Below are 25,306 nucleotides of genomic sequence, written 5' to 3'. Positions count from 1 at the left end.
TTAAAATCATATACATCGCTCTTCCGAACACATCTCCTTGTATTAGTCTTATTTTTCCATTCAAACATTAAGTTATAAAAATATTTAAAGTGAAAAAAGTGATAGAGTTGGTTAGTATAGGGTGAAAGAAAAAGAACTACATCTACAATTAGTGTAGTTAGTGATAGCCACACTAACGTGGCTAGAATTCTAAAGACTTCCGTAGCCTTTGTAAAAAAAAAAATTTCCAGCTCCGTGCCCGAAGAAAAAAAAAAAAAAGATTATTTCTAACATTCAAATAACTTCTTTGGGAGTAACAAACTTATTTACATACCCATACATACACACACACAATATACATATATATATATATATATATATATATATATATATATACCCATATGTATACATACATAAGCACGTAACCCTGCAGAAAAGTTCAAAAACAGCAAAAATTCACAACGTTATTATTCTCACATATCATATTAATTTTTTCGCTAAATCTATAAATTTAATTTTAAATCGAAAAATAAAGAGAAAAACCGTTAAACTTTTTTAATGACGTAGGCTAATTTACCTCTTGCATATCTTCCTATATAATATAAGTATGTAATTCATTTCTACGTTAATCGAAGACTATTAATTATTAATCATTGTTATCAATCATATACAGTATTACATTTTTATGAGAAATGTTAATGTTAATAATTTTAGTGGTAATATAGATATTTAATAAGTATTAGTTGTTACATATATAGTTAGGTATGAATATACAGATAATAATATTGATTAATAAACAAAAATACAAAGATCACGGTTTTATCCAATGTCCTCCGTCCATTTCGGTTTCCGAATGTCCTTAAAGCTCTTAAAAGAACTTTAAAGGTCCTTTTAGATCTGGCTTGACTCCTAAGGAGTAATGTAAATTCTTCAGTCTATGGTCATGTTACCGACTTATTTGGCATATTCCAGTGCTTTTTCATGGTCTGTAAACAAGTGCTCCTTGGACTTGTAGAAGACTCTTAGTCTTGCGGGGTAAAACAAGCTGTATTTCAAATCAGGTACATTCTTCAGTATTCTCTTTGTCTCAGTGAACAGCGCTCTTTTCTTGAAGACTTCTGCCGGATAATCTCGGTAAATACTGAATCTCACACCTTCAAAAAAGAGCTGTCCGCCGTCTTGTGTACGACGTCGCTGCGCTCTATGAGCTCGACCGAGTGAAGGTTTGTGATCCAATTTTAAGGCTTTTTGTAATAGGTCTGCCACAAAATCCCGAGTGCCCATTTCCTTCTCACTTCCTTCTTTCACCCCTACAATTCTTAGATTCTTACGTCTTTGACGCCCCTCCAAATCAATACACTTATCACTTAATTGGATCACCATGTCGGAGAGGCGTTGGTTTTCAATAAGGAGTCGACTTACAGTTTCCGCACTTGTGGTCGCCCATTTCTCAAGTTCGGTTATCGCTGTTCTATGTTGATCAAGTTCGTGATGAATGGGGTCCACCTCCGTTTTAACCTTCGTTTCCACCGAAACGAGCCTGGTTTCCAGCACTTCCATCTGATCCTTGATCTCTTCCTCCCTCGTCCTCTTCCAGATTTCCAGCATTTTTTGAACGGTAAAAAGCATTTCTGCTTTAAAATCTACCTTAAAAGAGTCAAGTTCCTCTTTAAACTTCTCTCCAAACTTCTCTCCAAAGGTTTTCATTTCGGCAGCGAGAAAGATTTTAAGATCCTCCATTTCAGACCTTTTCTGTTTCATTTTCTTCGGAGGGTCTTCCTGGGCCGTCGGTGTAACTGAGGCCGAGGCCTCTGTAGGGCCTTCCTCTTCCTTCTGCGGTTTCCCTTTACCGACTTTTTTTTGTGTCCCACGGGGGGGGGGGGGGGGGGGGGGGTATGTTGTAACGACGACATACCATAAAGTAGCGCGCCTGATGACGTCACGCAGGCAGCCGTTCAGATCGCGATCGCTGCAGGTAAGACCCGATTTTCTCCCGTTTTTAATTTCTTCGGCACGGAGCTAGTTGGCGCTGGACTCAAGCCTCCATAGCGCCACCGGAAGTCTCCTGAGTGGGCAAATGTTTGGCAGATGCAGTATAATGTGGATAAATGTGAGGTTCTCCATTTTGGTGGCAAAAACAGGAAAGCAGACTATTATCTAAATGGTGGCCGACTAGGAAAAGGGGAGATGCAGCGAGACCTGGGTGTCATGGTACACCAGTCATTGAAAGTGGGCATGCAGGTGCAGCAGGCAGTGAAGAAAGCGAATGGTATGTTAGCTTTCATAGCAAAAGGATTTGAGTATAGGAGCAGGGAGGTTCTACTGCAGTTGTACAGGGTCTTGGTGAGACCATACCTGGAGTATTGCGTACAGTTTTGGTCTCCAAATCTGAGGAAGGACATTATTGCCTTAGAGGGAGTGCAGAGAAGGTTCACCAGACTGATTCCTGGGATGTCAGGACTGTCTTATGAAGAAAGACTGGATAGACTTGGTTTATACTCTCTAGAATTTAGGAGATTGAGAGGGGATCTTATAGAAACTTACAAAATTCTTAAGGGGTTGGACAGGCTAGATGCAGGAAGATTGCTCCCGATGTTGGGGAAGTCCAGGACAAGGGGTCACAGCTTAAGGATAAGGGGGAAATCCTTTAAAACCGAGATGAGAAGAACTTTTTTCACACAGAGAGTGGTGAATCTCTGGAACTCCCTGCCACAGAGGGTAGTCGAGGCCAGTTCATTGGCTATATTTAAGAGGGAGTAAGATGTGGCCCTTGTGGCTAAGGGGATCAGAGGGTATGGAGAGAAGGCAGGTACGGGATACTGAGTTGGATGATCAGCCATGATCATATTGAATGGCGGTGCAGGCTCGAAGGGCCGAATGGCCTACTCCTGCACCTAATTTCTATGTTTCTATGTTTCCTGCCCCGTCATATGCCTGGGCCCGTAAGTTATTGATTGGCAGCTGCAACCTTGTAAGCGTGTCGGCAATCATCCTCACAAGGGCTGATCCATTAGAGGAGTTCACCTGATACTAGTCCCACAAACTCTTCCTTAACGTCAAATATTTTGTTCACAAACCGAACACAGATTGACTCTTGTTCACTGCCTGTGCAGTCCTGAGTCCCATCAACAATAATACCAAAGAATGTTGTTGATTGAATGTCTTTACAAATGCTTCTGAGTATATGATGACTTAGAAGTTGGAAAATCTCTTTTTTGCAGAAGTATAGTTTATTTTCTTCTGCAGCCATGTCGTAAGGTTCCTGTCACGAGATGAGAGGAGTTGAAGCAGTGTTGTAAAGTTGCCATCAGTCATCTTTCCCACGTAACGGCAGACCTTGCTGGGTCTGATACTGCAGCGTTTCAATTATCTGCATTATGGATCTCTGGGCCAGTACCTGTCCTAGGCATCTTTGTTTGCTCAACTGGGAATTAATGTCACATGCCTTATTGCGGTAAAGCAACTTTGCACAGGCAATTTTGTGGCCATTCTCCTTGAATTTTGACATTTTCATCATCAAGTCTTGTTCTGCTGCTACTGCACAGGTATGACATAATACACCATCCACATTTGGTTCAACATGGAGCCATGGAAACTCTATAAACCAATTTGCCTGAAACTTGAGCGATCTACATTTCAAATTCTGTATTGGCAAAGAAGAAAGGTCTTTAGCATGGTTAGGTTTCCTTAGCAGTGAATTTGTCAGTGGAGCTCCTGCAGAGGGAGATGTCAAAGAAGACCCTACATGTATGGAACATGGTGGTTCGTCATTCCTGTATGATGAGGACAAAGTATTTTCAGCTGGGAAAACTTCAATTCCACATGGACTACCACTGGTCAACACTGGAGTGGCTGGTCTTGTAGCTGATGATGACAACACGGGACAACCTGGTGGTGCAGATGTCATGGCTCGATTTCCTGATCTGGTTGGTGCCATGAATGGACTTTCTCGTCTCGGTTGAGATGTCATGCCTGGACTTCCTGATCGGATTGCAGATGTGTTGACGGGACTAGTAGCAGATGTAGTAACCGGACTTTCTGATGTGTTTGTAGTTGTGTTGGTTGGACTGGTACTGGTAGCATAGGATGACAAGGCCACACTGCCTGGGCTGTGAGTGGAAGGAGATGAACAATAATATTACAAAAAATTCAATAATTCAAGATAGTAAACAACAAAGGTGATTTCATGTAGTCACATTTCGTTAAAACCCCACCGCCCCAGTCCATTTAATTCCGTGTGTCTCCATTTCATTCATGAAGTCGCCGGTACTGTCACATCGTTCGTTTTCGGTCAATACAACAGAACAGTCTGAAGAAGGGCAACGATAGACACAAAAAGCTGGAGTAACTCAGCGGGACAGGCAGCGTCTCTGGAGAGAAGGATTGGGTGATGTTTCGGATCGAGACTCTTCGACAGACTGGTAAGGGAAACAAAAGATATAGATGATGATGTATTGTAGAGAGATAAAGGCCAATGAATGCAAAAGAGTTACGATGATAAAGGAATCAGACCTTTGTTCGCTGTTCGTTGGGTGAAAACGAGCAGCTGGTGCGACTTGGGTGGAGGAGGGATAGACAAAGAGGGAATGCCTGGGTTACTTGAAGTGAGATAAATCAATATTCATAACACTGGGCTGTAAGCTGCCCAAGCGAAATATTAAATGCTGTTCCTCCAATTTGCATTTAGCCTCACTCTGACTGGAGGAGACATCGGTCAGAAAGGTCAGTGTGGGAATGGGAAGTGTTTAGCAACCGGGAGATCAGATAGGTCCAGGTAGCAACCGGGAAAGTCGCGATCCGAAACGTCACCCATTCCTTCTCTCCAGAGAAGCTGTCTGACCCTCTGAGTTACTCCAGCTTTTGATGTCTATCGTCGAGGTAAACCAGCAACTGCAGTTCCTTCCGGTGTACAACACAACAGTACGAGGAGCGGTTAATGTTAGAGGCAGCTCACTAACCTCACTATGTTTACATCATCCTCTCTAGCAATGAATAAATATAATTTGGTTACCGTATTATTGACTACAACTGCACGTTTAAAATGACTGCTAATTAATTCTCAACCACTGGATATTTGCCTGGAAACATATTGCATGTTTTCGTTCAGTGAGATAATTCAATTTTAATAGACTGAGGTGTTAAATCCGGCGCCAGTTTACAACAAACTAAACAACCTATAATTTAAATAGAGCATTTAGGATGGATAATAAAATTCCCAAGACTATTTCACATATATAATTCCAGCACCACTTCACACTGAGCTGTCCGTGATGTTGTTCGGATAAAACACTGTTTGAAATAATTTAAACTTTGAAATTAATCCTCGCAGCCTAATGTACACTTTGGACTAAGATTTGATCCAACATTGCTAATGTCATCGTATTCTTTCTCAACCAGGTAGAGGTAAAAGGCGTTTAAAAAAGAAATGGGTAGCAACATGTCTTTGTGTTTTTTTTACATTTATGTTTTCTTTTAAAGATTTAACTATATTTACATAGAGACTGGGAGGTCTATATTCATTGTGTATTTTGACACTGGTCTCATATTAGGTTATACCTGTTATTAATGTAATCCTGATCCCTATGTATCAATACCATTGTTATGTTTATCATTATTCTTGTTGCTCTTTTTTTATGATTTATTTTGGGGGGTTTTGGAATAAAAGCAATAAAAAGATTTTAAAAGAAAGAAAAGAGAACAGTATAGCAACAGAACGGGCCCTTCGGCGCACAATGTTTGTGCCGAACATGATGCCAAGTCAAACTGATCGCATCTACCTGTACACGACCAAGGAGGAGGAGGCGCCTCAGGTCACTTGCTACTAAAACCACCCGCTTTAAAAACAGTTTCTTCCCCTCAGCAATAAGAACTCTCAATTCCGTCCAATAATCAGACAATAATATGACTTTTGGTGTATACAGTGTCTTGTCTATGGTCTTTGTTTGTTCTTTTGCACTATGTATTGTTGGTGAGATTTGTGATTTGTGATGTGGTATGGATGCACTTTATTACAGTGATCTGTGTTATTAGTGGTATGTAACAAAAGCAGTGTACCATCGTGTACCGAACCCAAATACCACCAACCCTGGTTGCGTGGCAATTAAAGATTCTATTCTATTCTAAAGCTTCCCGCACTACCCTGTACCTATCTAAACGCCTATTGAACACAATTATCATCACTGCCTTCATCACCACCCCTGGCAGTAAATAGGATAGGGGAGGTTTGGAGAAATATGGGTCAAATGCGGGTGAATGGGACCAGCATGGATGGCCATCTGTATCGGCATGGACGAGATGGGCCGAAGGACCTGTTATCGTCCTGCATGACTATGATTCCACAGCTATTTCCACCACGTTTCCCGCGTCGTTTTCAACTTACTATCTGGAGATGATTCTAGTGAAAGCACCGATTCCATCGGCACCTGTACGATCATACTCCAATACCACAATTAATGTACGTCCACCATATTTAAATCCGGTTCTCACGGAGATACCAACAGCAGCAGATTCCCCCCACTAATTCCACAGTGCAACAGCAGGAACCCCTGCAGGAGCCTTCACTTAACCAGCCTGACCAATGGCTCTTTCCCCATCTGTTGCTAGATGGCTAACAGATGGGAATCTTTGCTTATATAACATTACACAGGTACATTGTCAGAATCAAAACACAAAACATTGGAACTTTCCACCTACAAGTTCTGTCCTCGCATTGACATCAATATTTACAAGTGTGAATTGTTAGTTTACGATTGTGTCTGTGTTTAAATTGTCATGTCAACTTTTTTATTTCCCCCAAATTATTACAGAGGCGAATAAAAATACATTGGAAAACCTGAACATAATAGTTGTGCTTTCTCGCCAATTTTAAATTTAGTCAGCTATAGCTCGACTTCTTTAGAATATCGATATTTCAGTTAGAAGTTAAAACTGGAAAGTTTGTGTTTAAAAGCTGGTTACATTACAAAGTTCAAATTGTTAAATCATTGAAAATTTGCCAGAAGTTAAGTTTCAATAAGTAAATATGATTTCTGTTATTTTTATGACAAGTTTATTTAATGCACTTAAAACGCCGAAGGGAACTTTGACCCTAAAATGTAAATTGGAATGAAGTTTGTTTCCTATCATTAATTGCAAAATGTAGAGCCGATGAACGTCGCAAACGTCTGTAATGATATAAGTGCAAGTCCCGGGGAAACTATATGATTAAGTAGCATTCTTTCATGGATGGTATCACTGAATACGAACGGGCTGCTCACTCATAATATGGTAGATTTTCTGAAGTTTCTTCCATGCAATAATATTCATGCAAAATATAAAAGTGAAATGAGAAAAGATAGGTAGTTGATCAGCGCTTAAAATATACCTTTTGGAAAGTGGTACCCGCATGAAAAATGAATGCAGTGTTCTTTGTCTCTCCCTTTGAAATGAAGTATTAATTTGAAATGAAGTATTCACATCCAGAGACCCCAGGATGCCCTTCCAGTTGAGATTATATTATAATCCCGATCCAGATTATATTATAATCTTTATAATATAATATTATTAAGGGTTTGGATGCGCTAGAGACAGGAAACATGTTCCAAATGTTGGGGGAGTCCAGAACCAGGGGCCACCGTTTAAGAATAAGGAGTAAGCCATTTAGTACGGTGATGAGGAAACACTTTTTCACCCAGAGAGTTGTGAGTCTGTGGATTTCTCTGCCTCAGAGGGCGGAGGTGGCAGGTTTTCTGGATAATTTGAAGAGAGAGCTAGTAGGGCTCTTAAAGATAGCAGAGTCAGGGGATATGGGGAGAAGGCAGGAACAGGGCACTGATTGGGGATGATCAGCCATGATCACATTGAATGGCGGTGCTGGCTCAAATGGCCGAATGGCCTACTCCTGCACCTATCGGTTATTTTAGAAACATAGAAACATAGGAAATAGGTGCAGGATGAGGCCATTCGGCCCTTCGAGCCAGCACCGCCATTCATTGTGATCATGGCTGATCGTCCAATCAATACCCGTGCCTGCCTTCTCCCCATATCCCTTGATTCCACTAGCCAATAGAACTCTATCTAACTCTCTCTTAAATCCATCCAGTGACTAGGCCTCCACTGCCCTCTGTTGCAGGGAATTCCACAAATTCACAACTCTCTGGGTGAAAAAGTTTTTTCTCACCTCAGACTTAAATGGCTTACCCTTTATTCTAAGATTGTGGCCCCTGGTTCTGGAGTCGCCCAACATTGGGAACATTTTTCCAATTGTCTATTGAGGCAGGGGCTCATACGCACGTCCTCCAACACCATCCACCACACTCAGCCTCCCGATGCAGTCTCCTACCATCGGCAACAACATGTGCAGATCAGACGACTGATCCGCCAAATACTCGCGCTCAGTCGACCAAGGCCCTCCAGATGTCCTGGTTGCTAGGCTCTTTGAACCACCTCTTCTTTGACTGACCCTCCAATCCTAAGCCACCTCCATCAATAAAAGTGAGGCCACACTCAAAAGTGGAAGAATTCTTATATTCCACTTGGGTATTTAACAACACAACAGCATGAACATTGAATCCTCCCATTTAGCTAAATGCTGATGCACACATTTCAGAACGAAAGGGACACAGTTTAAGATTAAGGGACGGAATACCTGCAAATGATTGAACGGATCACTTCCAGACTAACACAAATGTAACCCAGGTGTCATTGGTTACTCTCGCGCTTGCCAGCAATGTTGGCAATTGCTGGCAAGCATTCTGATCGATATCTTCTGCAAACAAGGATAAATGAGAAATATACCAAGTTAAAAGTAGAAGAAGAACATTTTCTGATCAGCACCAAGAGTACAAACTAATTATACAAATCAAAATTCTTCAGAAAACAAACCATTGAGTTTTTCCAATCAACTTACATCTTAGTGCAGGGTCATAGTTTGTAAGTTACAGTTTGCAAAATAATCTTTTGTATATTTAGCACTAATGGCATTTACCAAATTATATTATTCTAGGCATTATTTGGACTAATTCCATTTCTTAATACTAAATTAATTGAATTAATAATATTAATTTTTTGACAGTTCAGACAATGAATGACTTTCCATTAAAAAACGCAACTACCCCATGAAAATAGTCACACTGCTTCACCCTTGGGATACTAAATGTAAAGGCTCAGCGAATCTGTGATTGGGTTTCCATGCAGAGAAGGGAGGCACAGTGGCACAGATGGTAGAGTTGCTGTCCCACAACGCCAGAGACCCAGGTTCGATCCTCGACTCTGCTCAGTCTACCTAAACCTACCTGATCTCCCAATTGCTAAACACTTTAATTACCCCTCCCACATTTCACTTGAGTAGCAGTAAGAATATTGACTTCAAATAACCCTTGATTTCCCTCTCTCTCCATCCCTTCCCCTTCCAAATTCCAATTAGATCAGGCGACATTCCAAATGGCCATTCGTGTGGATCAGATGCAGCCTGCATCGGCACGGAGCGGCGGTACAACAGTGGAGGGCATCGACACATCGCCTGGTCAGGCTGACCCCTGCAACTCCAACTCACTGCCATCTCCTGGACAATGTGCCCTTATGGCCAATTTGAGGCTCTCATATTTGTAATAACTCTGAACTTGAAGGGCACAAGATGTCGCTGGAAACATGGCGACTCTCGTGTAGTGCCTCAATGTGATCTACTAATCTCACACTCTTGTGCTTAAGTATGGTTGTGCCCCATTTACAAGATTGTTACTGAACTGTGTACAAAACATGAGTTTCACTCTACCTAGGTACATGAGGCAATAAAATACAATTGAATCATTAAATGTGAGAAACATAGAAAATGGCTTGCAAAATGATGCACCTTTTGGTGACTACTTCATTTCAAGTATTATCTTCAGTTCCCAATAAATTGCTGTTTCCTTATGGATATCTCAGAGCAAAATGATGTTTATTTACCTTGAACAATGTGTGGAATTGCTTCCCCTGGTTCATCAATTATGAGGGCTTCTTCAAAGGGCACTATTTTTGGTTGCCTTTTCGGCCAATTAATCTTCCCTTTGATCTGACATCAAGAACAATAAAGAAAAGTATTTGAATGCACAAAAACAAACAAAACACAGTGAATTATTCATGGCTGGCATGAGGAATTAAAGGGAGTGTTAACAAGCACATAAGTTGTCAGATATAGTTTTTAACCTGAAGAATGGGAGCATTTAGAACTCAAAGGAGATCCAATAAATTAATAACGGAAGCGGCTCGACTACAGTCGTCTGTCTTTTTTTATTTTTGTCTTGTTAAATGTATGTCTTGAGTTAGTTTTTATTATTTTTTTTAGCTGTGTATATGTGGGGGGGCTGTGGGGAAACCGTTTGAATCTCTTCCCTGCGCGGGGACCCGACTATTCCCTGTCGGGTCTCGGATGTCGTTGGGCCTAACATCGTGGAGCCGGCGGCGACCTCCGGTAACCTGAGGGCTCCAGTTGCAGAGCCTGCGGAACTGACATCGCGGAGCTGTCCAACTTCGGAGCGTGAGGAGCTGTGGTGGCGTGCGGCAGCGAACCGACTTTTGGAGTTCGGAGGCACCGGCCGCAGACCCGGTGGACGGGAACATCGGGAGCTCGGTCCCTGGTGGGAGACCGCTTTTCCGAGCTCCGCAACGGCGACTTCTCCCGCTGGAATCGCGGGTTTAAGGACATGGAGCCGGGGCCTAACATCGCCCGGCGTGACTTAAACGACCTCAGGACTTACCATCGCCCGCCGGGGGCTTTAACATCGGAGCCCCAGTTCGCCTCGACACTGCAGTCGGACTGCTGGACCGCGGGAGAAGGAACAAAGTGAAGAGATAAAGACTTTGCCTTCCATCACAGTGAGGAGATATTGGAGACTCACTGTGATGGATGTTTATGTAAAACTGTGTTAAGTGAGGGTCTTGGATTGTGTTGTAATGTTAAACTGTAGAAATGATATTTCGTTCAAACCTAGGTTTAAAAGACAATAAATTGCATTCTATTCTATTCTATTCTATTCTATTCTATTCTATTCTATTCTATTCTATTCTATTCTATAAAGAAATGCCAGATGGAATATAAGACAAGGTGTACAAAATCTTTAGGATAAATGCACAGCCTTTTACCCAGAGTAGGGGAAATCAAGAACCAGGGGACATAGATTTAAGGTGAGGGGCAATATTCAAGAGGAACTGGAGGGTCGACCATTTCCACAGGGTGGTGCGTATATAAAAGGAGCTGCCAGATGAGATAGTTAAAACATGTACTATAACAGCATTTAAAAAACACTTGGACAGGCACATGTGGATAGGAAAGATTTGAAGAGATATGGGCTAAATGTGAGCAAATGGGACTAGAAAAAATCTCACTTGGCAAGGATAAGGTGGGCCGAAAGGCCAGTTTCCATGCCTCGAATGGTGAGAACATAAAATGGACTGCAGGAGGAAAATGCTAAATATGGCAGGTGTGGGCCCTTACAGGCAGAGACAGGAGAATTAGAGATGGGGAATGGCAGAGAAGTTAAATAATTCGTTAAAGTTTGCCTTAAAGAAATAATACAGGTTTACGAGAGAACAAAAAGCCAGTGAGAATGGGAAATGGAAGGAACGGAGTCTTAATCAATAAAAGTGAAAAAGAGTAGTCGCCAGACTTAACTATAAACCTTTACGCAAGACATGTAATGCTGAGGCTCTATAAGGAGGGATGCATCGCTGAAACTCTATAAGGTGCTGGTCAGCCTGCATTTGGAGTACTGTGGGCAAATTTGGACCCCTCTGAAGAGGGTCCAGAGGAGGTTTACAAGAATGATTCAGGAATGAGTGGGATAATATATTAGCATATGAGCGTACTGGGCCTCTACTCTCTGGTGTTTTGAAAGATGAGGGGGATTACATTGAAACTTACAGAATAATGAAAGGCATAGATAGAGTGAATGTGGAAAGGATTGGTGACCCTATTATCTCTATAGGGTATCACCTGCCGTGTCAAACAAGACTCTAAACCGAGGTTTAATTTAGTTTATTACAACAATCTTTATTAACACTCGAGTAACTTAAAACATGCATGCAAACACTTACATAGAAACATAGAAACATAGAAATTAGGTGCAGGAGTAGGCCATTCGGCCCTTCGAGCCTGCACCGCCATTCAATATGATCATGGCTGATCATCCAACTCAGTATCCTGTACCTGCCTTCTCTCCATACCCTCTATCCCCTTAGCCACAAGGGCCACATATAACTCCCTCTTAAATATAGCCAATGAACTGGCCTCGACTACCCTCTGTGGCAGAGAGTTCCAGAGATTCACCACTCTCTGTGTGAAAAAAGTTCTTCTCATCTCGGTTTTAAAGGATTTCCCCCTTATCCTTAAGCTGTGACCCCTTGTCCTGGACTTCCCCAACTTGACTTTAATTACTTCCACTTGACTTTAATTACTTCTCCTTTACTTTACTATTTCAACTTACTTCTCTTTTACTTTACTATTTCAACTTATCTCTTCTTAAACTAAATCACAGTCAGATATTGCCCCTATGAATGAATTGGACAGATTCACTCTGTTGGTAGCGGGGTTTGTCTTCTCTGAGCTTTGATCTCGTGTCCCTCCTTCTTGTGATGGTTGTTCCCGAGTTGTCGCTGCCCATGTCTCAGATATAAAATCCCTTCTTTTATACTAATTTTCCTTCAATCTCCTAAAGGAAGCCTTTGGTCAAACCCAAGGCTCTCACAATTCTAAAGTCAATCATTGTGAGTTGTTACTCATACAAGTGCTGAATATACAAAACGCATCTTCGTTCCTTATCAAAAGTTTCATTCTCATCATATAGTTCCTTTGCAAAATGGCCGTTCCCAGCCACCTTATCTTCACAAGGCTATACTGCCTAGCAATTAAATTACGTGCAGTTCTGTTCTCACCAGATGTTCATCATGTGACCATTTTCACAGTGTTTCTTTGTTCACCTGTTCCCAGGGTTTTGATCTGTCTGTCTCTAGCTAGCAGCATCCTCCCAAACCCTGTCGGGGTACTTAACATCTAGTCCCAGGCTATACGATGTTTCCACTGGTGGGAGAGTCTTGGACCAGAGGTCAGAGCCTCGGACTTAAAGGGTGCTCTTTTAGAAAGAGGAGGTGGAAGAATTTATTTATTCATATGGTATTTAATCTGTAGAATTCTTGGCCACAATCGAGGCCAAATCAGTGGATATGTTTAAGGCGGAGATGGACAAATTCTTGATTAGAACGGGTGTCAAGGGAGATGGGGAGAAGGCAGAAAAATGGGATTAGGAGGAAGAGATCAGCCATGATTGAATGGCAGTGGACCCAATGGGCCAAATGGCCCAATTCTACTCCTATAACTTGTGAACTTTACCTGCGTTGTATTATTGATAGCATTCTGATCGATATTTTCTGCAAACAAGGATAAATGAGAAATATACCAAGTTAAAAGTAGACGAATAACATTTTCTGATCAGCACCAAAAGTGAAAACTAATTATCCAAATCAAAAATCTTCATAAAATAAAGCAATTGAGTTTTTCCAATCAACTTACATCTTAGTGCAGGGTCATAGTTTGTAAGTCATAGTTTGCAAAATATATTTTGTATATTTGGCACTAATGGCATTTACCATATTGTATTATTCTAGGCATTACTTGGACTAATTCCATTTCTTAATACTAACTTAATTAATTAATATTAGATAATAATATTATTTTTTTGACAGTTCAGACAATGAATGACTTTCCATTCAAAACACAACTACCCCATGAGAATAGTCACACTTCTTCACCCTTGGGATACTAAATGTAACGGCTCTGCAAACCAGTTGGCTAATCTGTGATTGGGTTTCCATGCAGAGAAGGGAGGCACAGTGGCACAGATGGTATTGCTGTCCCACAACGCCAGAGACACATGTTCAATACTCGACTCTGCTCAGTCTACCTAAACCTACCTGATCTCCCAATTGCTAAACACTTTAATTCCCCCTCCCATTCCCATACTGACCTTTTTGGCCTGGGCCTCCTCCAATGTCGGAGTCAAGCCCAGCACGAATTGGAGGAACAGCACCACACATTTCACTTGAGTAGCGGTATGAATATTGACTTCAAATAACCCTTGGTTTCCCTCTCTCTCCATCCCTCCCCATTCCAGATTCCAATTAGATCAGGTGCCATTCCAAATGGCCATGTGTGTGGATCAGATGCAGCCTGCATCGGCACGGAGCGGCGGAACAACGGTGGAGGGCATCGACACATCGCCTGGTCAGGCTGACCCCTGCAATTCCAACTCACTGCCACCTCCTGGACAATGTGCCTTTATGGCCAATTTGAGGCTCTCACATTTTTAATAACTCTGAACTTGAAGGGCACAAGATGTCGCTGGAAACATGGTGACTCTTGTGTAGTGCCTCAATGTGATCGATTAATCTCACACTCTTGTACTTCAGTATAGTTGTGCCCCATTTACAACAAGATTGTTACTGAACTGTGTACAAAACATGAGTTTCACTCTACCTAGGCACATGAAACAATAAAATACCATTTAATCAATAAATGTGAGAAACATAGAAAATGGCTTTCAAAATTATGCACCTTTTGGTGACTACTTCATTTCAAGTATTATGTTCAGTTCCCAATAAACTCTTGTTTCCTTATGGATATCTCAGAGCAAAATGATGTTTATTTACCTTGTACAATGTGTGGAATTGATTCACCATCAATTCCGAGAGCTTCTTCAAAGCTCTTTTTTGGTTTCATTTTCGGCCACTTCATCTTCCCTTTGATCTGACATCAAGAACAATAAAGAAAAGTATTTGAATGCACAAAAACGAACAAAATACGGTGAATTGTCCATGGCTGGCATGAGGAATTAAAGGGAGTGTTAACAAGCACATAAGTTGTCAGATATAGTTTTTGACCTGAAGAATGGGAGCATTTAGAACTCAAAGGAGAACCAATAAATTGATAAAGAAATGCCAGATGGAATACAAGACAAGGTGTACAAAATCATGAGGATGAATGCACAACCTTTTACCCAAAGTAGGGGAAATCAAGAACCAGGGGACATAGATTTAAGGTAAGGGGCAATATTCAAGAGTAACTGGAGGGTCGACCATTTCTACAGGGTGGTGTGTATATAGAAGGAGCTGCCAGAATAGATAGTAAAACATGTACTATAACAGCATTTTAAAAAAGCACTTGGACAGGCACATGTGGATAGGAAAGATTTGAAGAGACATGGGCCAAATGTGAGCAAGGGACTAGAAAAAATCTCGCTTGGCAAGGATAAGGTGGGCCGAAAGGCCAGTTTCCATGCCTCGAATGGTGAGAACATAAAATGGACTGCAGGAGGAAAATGCTAAATATGGCAGGTGTGGGCCCTTACCGGCAGAGATAGGAGAATTAAAGATGGGGAATGGCAGAGAAGTTAAATAATTCCTTAAAGTTTTTCTTAAAGAAATAATACAGGTTTACGATAGAACAAAAAGCCAGTGAGAATGTGAAATGGAAGGAACGGAGTCGTAATCAATAAAAGTGAAAAATAGTAGTCGGCAGACTTAACTATAAACCTTTACGCAAGACATGTAATGCTGAGGCTCTATAAGGCTCTATAAGGAGGGATGCAACGCTAAGGCTCTATAAGGCACTGGTCAGCCTGCATTTGGAGTACTGTGAGCAAATTTGGACCCCATATCTGAGGAAGGATGTGCTGGCTCTGGAGAAGGTCCAGAGGAAGTTTATAAGAATGATTCAGGAATGAGTGGGTTAATACATTAGCATTTAACAGTACTGGGCCTCTACTCGCTGGAGTTTTGAAGGAAGAGGGGACATCACATTGAAACTTACAGAATAATGAAAGGCATGGATTGAGTGAATGTGGAAAGGATTGGTGACCCTATTACCTCTGTAGGACATCAACTGATGTGTCAAACAAGACTCTAAACTGAGGTTTAATTTAGTTTATTACAACAATCTTTATTAACGCTCGAGTAACTTAAAACATGCATGCAAACACTTGACTTCTAATGACTTCTCCTTTATTTTACTATTTCAACTTATCACTTCTTAAATCACAAAGTCAGATATTGCCTCTATGAATGAATTGGACAGATTCACTCTGTTGGAAGGGGGTTTGTCTTCTGTGAGCTTTGAACTCAGGTTTCTCCTTCTTGTGATGGTTGTTCCCGGGTTGTCGCTGCCCATGTCTCAGACCACCCTTCTTTTACACTAATGTTCCTTCAATCTCCTAAAGGAAGCCTTTGTTCAAACCCAAGACTCTCACAATTCTAAAGTCAATCATTTTGAGTTGTTTCACATCCAAGTGCAGTATATACAAAACGCATCCTCGTTCCTTATCAACATTTTCATTCTCATCATACAGTTCCTTTGCAAAATGGCCGTTCCCAGCCACATTATCTTCGCAAGGCTATACTGCCTAGCAATTAAATTATGTGCAGCTCTGTTCTCACCAGATGCTCATCGTAGAAACATAGAAACATAGAAAATAGGTGCAGAATTTGGCCATTCAGCCCTTCGAGCCTGCACCGCCATTCAATATGATCATGGCTGATCATCCAACTCAGTTTCCCATACCTGCCTTCTCTCTATATCCCCTTATCCCTTTAGCCACCAGGGCCACATCTAACTCCCTCTTAAATATGGCCAATAAATTGGCCTCAACTACCTTCTGTGGCAGAGAATTCCACAGATTCACCACTCTCTGTGTAAAAAAATATTTTCTCATCTCCGTCCTAAAAGACTTCCCTCTTATCCTTAAACTGTGACCCCTTGTTCTGGACTTCCCCAACATCGGGAATAATCTTCCTGCATCTAGCCTGTCCAACCCCTTAAGAATGTTTTAAGTTTCTATGAGATCCTGCCTCAATCTTCTTAATTTTAGCGAGTACAAGCCAAGACTACCCAGTCTTTCTTTATATGAAAGTCCTGCCATCCCAGGATTCAGTCTGGTGAACTTTCTCAGTACTCTCATGGCAAGAATGCATTTCCTCAAGTTAGGAGACCAAAACTGTACGCAATACTCCAGGTGTGGTCTCACCAAGACCCTGTACAACTGCAGTAGAACCTCCCTGTACCTATACTCAAATCCTTTTGTTATGAATGCGAACATACCATTCCCTTTCTTCACTGCCTGCTGCACCTGCATGCCTACTTTCAATGACTGGTGTAGCATGACACCCAGGTCTCGTTGCATCTCCCCTTTTCCTAATCGGCCACCATTCAGATAATGGTCTACTTTCCTGTCTTTGCCACCAAAGTGGATAACCTCACATTTATCCATATTATACTGCATCAGCCATGCATTTACCCACCTACCCAAGCACTCACCCTCCCAAGTCACCAAGTCTCCTAGCATCCTCCTCACAGCTAACACTACCCCCCCAGCTGCGTGTCATCCACAAACTTGGAGATGTTGCAGAGAATTCCACAGATTCACCACTCTCTGTGTAAAAAAATATTTTCTCATCTCGGTCCTAAAAGACTTCCCTCTTATCCTTAAACTGTGACCCTTTGTTCTGGACTTCCCCAACATCGGGAATAATCTTCCTGCATCTAGCCTGTCCAACCCCTTAAGAATTTTTTAAGTTTCTATGAGAATTATATCATCCACAAACTTGGAGATGTTGTATTTAATTCCCTCATCCAGATCATCAATATATATTGTAAATAGCTGCGGTCCCAGCACTGAGCTTTGCGGTACCTCACTAGTCACAGCCTGCCATTCTGATAAGGACCCGTTTACTCCTACTCTTTGCTTCCTGTCTGCCAGCCAGTTCTCTATCCACATCAATACTGAACCCCCAACACCATGCGCTTTAAGTTTGCATACTAATCTCTTATGTGGGACCTTGTCGAAAGCCTTCTGAAAGTCCAGATATAACACATCCACTGGTTCTCCCTTATCCACTCTACTAGTTACATCCTCGAAAAATTCTATAAGATTCGTCAGATATGATTTACCTTTCATAAATCCATGCTGACTTTGTCCAATGAATTCACCACTTTCCAAATGTGCTGCTATCCCATCTTTAATAACTGACTCCAGAATTTTCCCCACCACCGACGTTAGACTAACTGGTCTGTAATTCCCCGTTTTCTCCCTCCCTCCCTTTTTAAAAAGTAGGGTTACATTAGCTACCCTCCAATCCTCAGGAACTACTCCAGAATCTAAAGAGTTTTGAAAAATTATCACTAATGCATCCACTATCTCTGGGGCTACTCTGGGATGCAACTTATCTGGCCCTGGGGATTTATCGGCCTTTAATGCATTCGATTTACCTAACACCACTTCCCGGCTAATCTGAATTTCACTCAGTTCCTCCATCTCATTTGACCACTGGTCCCTTGTTATTTCCGGCAGTTTATTTATGTCTTCTTTAGTGAAGACAGAAACAAAGTAGTTATTCAATTGGTCTGCCATGTCCTTGTTCCCCATGATCAATTCGCCTGTTCTGACTGCAAGGGACCATCATTTGTTTTAACTAATCCTTTCCTCTTCACATATCTATAAAAACTTTTGCAGTCAGTTTTTCTTTCATAATCTATTTTCCCTTTCCTAATTAAGCCCTTTGTACGCCTCTGGTGGACTCTGAATTTCTCCCAGTCCCCTGGTAGGATGCTTTTTGGGCTAATTTGCATGCTTCATCTTTTGTTGTGATACTATCCCTGATTTCCCTTGTTATCCACGGACGCATTACCTTCCCTGATTTATTCTTTTGCCAAACTGGGATGAACAATTGTTGAAGTTCATCCATGCAGTCATTAAATGCCTTCCATAGCATATCCACCGTCAACACTTTAAGAATCAATTGCCGGTCTATCTTGGCCAACTCACGTCTCATACCCTCAATGATTGTTGTAATAAACTAAATTAAACCTCAGTTTAGAGTCTTGTTTGACACATCAGTTGATACCGTATAGAGATAATAGGGTCACCAATCCTTTCCACTTTCACTCTATCTCTGCCTTTCATTATTCTGTAAGTTTCAATGAGATCCACCCCTCATCCTTGTGTCAAGGGAGATGGGGAGAAGGCAGGAAATGGGATTAGGAGGCAGAGATCAGTCATGATTGAATGGCAGTGGACCCAATGGGCTAAATAGCCCAATTCTATTCCTATATCTTGTGAACTTTACCTGCGTTATATTATAGATAGCATTAGTTTAGAATTAATAAACTACGTATACATTGATTGATGTTAAAACAATTTGTGCATCTACATTACTACCCACCAAGTTCATGATTTTCAATATTCTACTTGTTTTTGATTCATTCATTTCTTCCTTTCCGCTGCAAAGACAAAAATATACATAGTTTTAATAATTTTAACATTTTAATTAATTAATTCCCAGTCAATATTTGTGCTGGCAATGGCATCACTGATTTCCCATACTTCATTTCAGCTATTGAAACAGCTGTAGCTCTTGTAAGTTGGTAGTTCCCAAAGGAAAGACAACCGAGAATGCATTTGTCTACTGGGATACTGCAACAAAACCTCTCAGCCAGGACAAAGTGGGCCGCAGGATGAAATCTGTAGGACATGTACTCAGAATGTCACCAGAATGTGCCCCTAAGATAGCAATGATATGGCAAGCTGACGGAAGAAGGAATAGAGGCTGACCGAAACTCACATTGAGGCGAAAATTCCAGAAGGTTTTGGAAACCCGGGACGCTAACCTATCGAGGGCGGAAGACGTTGCACATGACCGAACAGAATGGCGAAAGTTTGCTCAACAGTGTGGGAGGAAATAAGACCAAGTCTAAGTCCAGCAACTACCTCTTAAGGTGCAAACTTTCACTAGTGTTATGATTCAAGCAGCATACTCGTTCGTAACAACGCAAACTCTTGATTAGAACAGGAATGAGGATGGGCGCTCTCTCTCTCTCTCTCTCTCTCTCTCTCTCTCTCTCTCTCTCTCTCTCTCTCTCTCTCTCTCTCTCGCTCTCTCTCTCTCTCTCACTCTCTCTCTCATCTCTCTCTCTCTCTCTCTCATCTCTCTCTCCTCTCTCTCTCTCTCTCCTCTCTCTCTCTCTCACTCTCTCTCTCTCTCTCTCTCTCTCTCTCTCTCTCTCTCTCTCTCTCTCTCTCTCTCTCTCTCTCTCTCTCTCTCTCTCTCTCTCTGTATATATATATATACCTACCTCTCTCTATCTTTCTCTATCTCTCTCTCTATCTCGTTATATCTATCTATCTATCTATCTATCTATCTATCTATCTATCTATCTATCTATCTATCTATCTATCTATCTATCTATCTATCTATCTATCTATCTATCTATCTATCTATCTATCTATCTATCTATCTATCTATCTATCTATCTATCTATCTATCTATCTATCTCTATCTCTCTAACTTGCTCTCTAACTTGCTCTCTATATATCTCTTTCTATATCTCTATCTCCCTCTCTCTCTATATATTCTCTATTTCTTCCTCTCTTTCTATCTCTCTATCTGTCTCTCTCCCTGTCTCTAGCTCTCTCTCCCCTTTTCTGTCTCCCTCTCTCTATGTAGCAATGTTACAAAATTTTGAGATTTTAAACATCAAGTCTGCAATTTACCCCATCAGATAAAGCATAAAAATAAGTTTAATTTGACACCTAATTCACTTTCATATCTCAAGTATTTAAAAAGTTATGGCCATTTTCATACTGGGAAATGAGCATCTTGTTCCCTATTGATTTTCTATGGACATAACAAAAAAACTGTGATCGTGAACAGTCAAAAGCCCATAACTTTCTTAAAAATTAAGAGAACTGAATGAAATTTTCAGTTATCATAGATTGAAGCATTCTGAAACAAATATAAAATAATCTTACTTGGATGACCTGAAATTAAAGCATAAAGCATAAAGATCTAAACATCTATCCATTTCTTAATAAATGATTAACATTTTTAAATAGCCTAAATGTCCAAATAATATTCACAAATAATTCACAATAAAACATGATTTTTAAATCTCATTTACATTAATTTATAGACCAAATGGAAGGAATTTAGTGTTCAATTGCTGTAAATAAATGCCCATTTAAATCAGCTTTCTAGTGGGATCCTGTGAACGCGCTGGTTTAGAACGTTCACATTGTGGTAGATTTGTGCCCCAAATGCCGAGAAAAATACTGCGGGATATAATGGGCCCAAAATGAGCTACTCGCAATATTAAACTTTGTATAAAGGGATCTTTAGAAGCCCTTTTTAATGTAAAAATATACAGCCTACCTTCACTTATTTGCTTTATGAGACCCTGCGGTTGCTGGTGGTCGCGGGTTTAGAGATTGATTTTTAAACTAATAATAGCTTTTGCGACGGGGTCTTTCAGCGATTTTTCGTTAATAATTAATGTGAGAGAAGGGTTAATAGGGATGGTTGATTTATACTAAAACTCTGAAAATTATAACTTAGAAAGAAATAAGGTGTCAGCAGAAGCCAGACTGTTGGTCGAAGAAAGTAACAATATACAGGACAGAGGGAACTTCTAGATAAAGAAGTAACAGATAAAAACTCCAGCAGAAGCCTTTGACGTCAGGAGATGTCCCGAGACGTTTCTGGACGTTCTCGTGGGAATGTGGGCTTTATGTTATGATTGGACGAAGCTCGATGGGGAGACATGAGGTAGTGACCATAGTGAAGACAGGTATAAAAAGATAGATACAACCTCCATTTTTGTGTGTCTCTAGAGGATGATAGAGGAGAGACACCCTTTTCTGCGCAGAAATGTCATAAAGGAAAAATTGTTTCTTGACCTTGTCTCTGAAGAGTTTGTGATTGATTTTGAATCTCACAGATAAATTGGATAGTTATATGGACGGAAAAGGAATGGAGGGTTATGGTCTCAGCGCAGGTATATGGGACTAGGGGAGAATACGTGTTCGGTACGGACTAGAAGGATCGAGATGGCCTGTTTCCGTGCTGTAATGGTTATATGGTTATATGGTTATACCCTTAGAAAGTATTTGCTGATGTGGACAATTTGTTGGTTTGTTCCACAAGTAAAGAGAGAGAGAGAGAGAAATACTTCAGAATATAAGACAGCAGATGATGACCTTGGGAAAGGCAGGATATAGTTCAGACTAGGTCGGAAAATATGTTGAAATTGTATGGTGAAACGGAAAAGTACATGTCAAAGAAGTTAAATTAAAATGCAGACAAAGCAGCTGAAACAGCATCTGGAAGAGATGTCCAGGGTAAGTCTGAATCAATTTAGGTATAAACACTACAGTGTCGTTTATGATGAATAAGGTAATTAAGAGGTTTGGTAAACCTACAGAAATCAGCTTTGACAACGGATTGTTTTCATTTGATGAAAAGAATAAATTGAACATTTGTGTAATGCTCTTCCAATGGCACTGAAGAAATGTTGCATGCAAACTAACCAGCCGTGGGTGGCACAATAGAGAAGTCCCTGCAGGGGACCGAGTTTGGAACAGTTACAGATCGAATAATAAAAAAAGTATATGAAACAGTTAATAATGATATACAAGTCTATTTATGAACAGGTAAAGTAAAAGCTGTCGGAGATGGACCAGGAGGAAGGACCCTTTAAACCTGAAGACAAGGTGTATGTATGAGTTTTCTAAATCACCGACCGATGTTCGTTTAGAAGGTTGAGATACCTAGTACAATTTCAATAATTACATGAGGGCTGTCCTGCAGGTATGAATAGATAATAGCCCTGAGGTAAGTGAACAAGAGGACAAAGAAGAGTAGAGTTTTAACAAGAACGTTGTTTGACATCAGTGGTGGGAAATAATGGAAAGGATACTAAAGGCAATATTATAGGGATTTGGATAAATAGGGTAGGATTAGGAAGAATTAGCATGGATTTGTGATTGTGATATTTGACTCATCTTGATTTTTTTACCTTAAAAAAGAGGTTATTAGGGAAATTGATGAGGTTAAAGTGGTGAACTTCAGTAAGGCATTTGACAAGGTTCAATAAGGAAATAAGGTTGGTTAAGAAGAGGTTAGTAAGGAATAGCAAGATGGATTAAAAAGTGGCTGTATGGAAAATGAGGGAGAGTAATGGTGGATGGATGTTTGTCAGGTTGGAGGTCAATGACTAGAGGGGTACCTCGGGGATGTGTGCTGGGTCCACTGTTGTTTGTCATGTGAATCAATAAAATGGATGTTGGTGTGGTAAGACAGATTAAGAAGTATGTAGATGATACTAAGATAGGTGGTGTTGTGAATAATGAAGTAGATTTTAAAAGTGTACAGAGAGATTTAGGTCATTTGGAAGAGTGGGTTGAAACATGACAGATGGATTTAATGTTGATATGTGTGATACATCTTGGCAGGACAATTCAAATTAGACGTACATGGTAAAAGATTGTGAATTGAGGAATGAAGTTGAAATCAGAGCATTGTTTATAGGAGTTGGGTTGTAATGTTAAATTGTACAAGGTATTGGTGAGGTCAATTGTGGAGTATGGTGTATAATTTTGGTAGGCATATTTATAAGAGAAAGGTTGAACGAGTTAGATATTTGGGGAAAGAGAGAAGGAATACCCACCATAGAGGGTAGTGATGTTTTCTTAAGGAACTATTTACTGGCAGTATCTCGTTCTATTACAGAATTAAAAACCAAGGGGCTGCTGGCACAGAGTCCCGATCTCGACTTGCCACTCCATTCTGTGAAAGCAGAGAACTGGGATCTTGCAAAATCATGGAAGGAAGAATAGCTGTAACCTAGGTGGACTGGACCCTACCTTGTGTTATTAATCACCGAGACAGCAGTACGAACAAAAAGATAAAGGGTGGACACACGCAAGCCGATTTAAGGGTCATGTGGAGGCCCCACCGTACAATATCAGCCCATGGACTGTGCGTGAAGGGAAGGAACCATTGACTTTGTGCCTATTCGGATGTTGTATCATTCCCTGCGCACGGGGTCTGGCTCAGCGATTTATAGAGACAGCCCTGACAAAGAACAGCACCGTCATGATGGCCTTCAGAACACAGTATGACTAGCGAGAGGATAGGGAGGCGAAGAATCTGCTGCTAGCACTAGAAAAGGAAGATATAGTATAAATCAAGAGTTGCGTAGCAAAAAGAAAAATGGTGGATTGTGAGAGAAGGGTTAATAGGGATGGTTGATTTATACTAAAACTCTGAAAATTATAACTTAGAAAGAAATAAGGTGTCAGCAGAAGCCAGACTGCTGGTCGAAGAAAGTAACAATATACAGGACAGAGGGAACTTCTAGATAAAGAAGTAACAGATAAAAACTCCGGCAGAAGCCTTTGACGTCAGGAGATGTTCCGAGACGTTTCTGGACGTTCTCGTGGGAATGTGGGCTTTATGTTATGATTGGACGAAGCTCGATGGGGAGACATGAGGTAGTGACCATAGTGAAGACAGGTATAAAAAGATAGATACAACCTCCATTTTTGTGTGTCTCTAGAGGATGATAGAGGAGAGACACCCTTTTCTGCGCAGAAATGTAATAAAGGAAAACTTGTTTCTTGACCTTGTCTCTGAAGAGTTTGTGATTGATTTTGAATCTCACAATTAACTAGGCTGAACATCTTCGATTTGAACAGCCTAGAGAAAATCGCGTTTTAAACCCGCCCCCTCTAAACGGCGCCAAAATCGCGCACACCCGCAGCGACAGATTTTCAGCGACGCTTCAGGTAGGCTTTGCAACATACCTACTCTATGTATATATTCTCTCTCTCTCACCTCTCTCTATCTCTCTCTCTCTCTTTCCCTCTCCCTCTCCCTCTTTATCTCTATCTCTATCACAATACCTCTCCCTCTCTCTCGATCTCTCTCTCTCTCTATCGCTATATCTCTCTCTCCCACTCTATCCTCTCTCTCTCCCTCGCTTTCCCTCTCTCTCAACCTCTCCTGCTGCGGTTACCGTTGGCAACCTCCCATTGTGATGTCATTGTTGTACTCGGCAGCTTGTGATTGGTCGACTGTGAGTGGCAGTGACATAATCACTGAAGGACCTGTAAAAAAAACTAACACTCTCTCTCTCTCTCTCTCTCTCTCTCTCTCTCTCTCTCTCTCTCTCTCTCTCTCTCTCGCTCTCTCTCTCTCTCTCTCTCTCTCTCTCTCTCTCTCTCTCCCTCTCTCTCTCTCTCTCTCTCTCTCTCTCTCTCTCTCTCTCTCTCGCTCTCTCTCTTTATATATTCTCCATTTCTTCCGCTCTCTCTATCTCTAAACTGCATTTCGTTCTACCCATACTTGTATTTGTGCAATGACATTAAAGTTGAATTGAATTGAATTGAATTGAATCTCTCTATCCCGCTCTCTTTTTATCTCTCTCTATATCTCTCTCTATATCTCTATCTTCCTCTCTCGATATAGTCTCTATTTCTTCCTCTCTCTCTAT

At 41.0% G+C, this 25,306-nt stretch overlaps 1 long non-coding RNA gene across 1 annotated transcript; it reads right to left on the bottom strand.

Moving 5' to 3' along the window:
* Positions 1-559: 559 nt before the first annotated feature.
* LOC116985018 lies at positions 560-15,062 on the bottom strand. Its single transcript, XR_004415190.1, has 5 exons — positions 14,869-15,062; positions 9,904-10,143; positions 8,599-8,725; positions 8,138-8,143; positions 560-571 (listed from the first exon to the last, which is right to left on the bottom strand). It is a non-coding gene; the product is annotated as an uncharacterized LOC116985018 (long non-coding RNA).
* Positions 15,063-25,306: the final 10,244 nt, after the last annotated feature.

Source organism: Amblyraja radiata, chromosome 21 (genome assembly GCF_010909765.2).
Source record: "Amblyraja radiata isolate CabotCenter1 chromosome 21, sAmbRad1.1.pri, whole genome shotgun sequence".
Classification (NCBI taxonomy): domain Eukaryota; kingdom Metazoa; phylum Chordata; class Chondrichthyes; order Rajiformes; family Rajidae; genus Amblyraja; species Amblyraja radiata.
The sequence above is the reverse complement of the archived record's forward strand: the minus strand, read 5'-3'. Positions and strand labels throughout refer to the sequence as shown.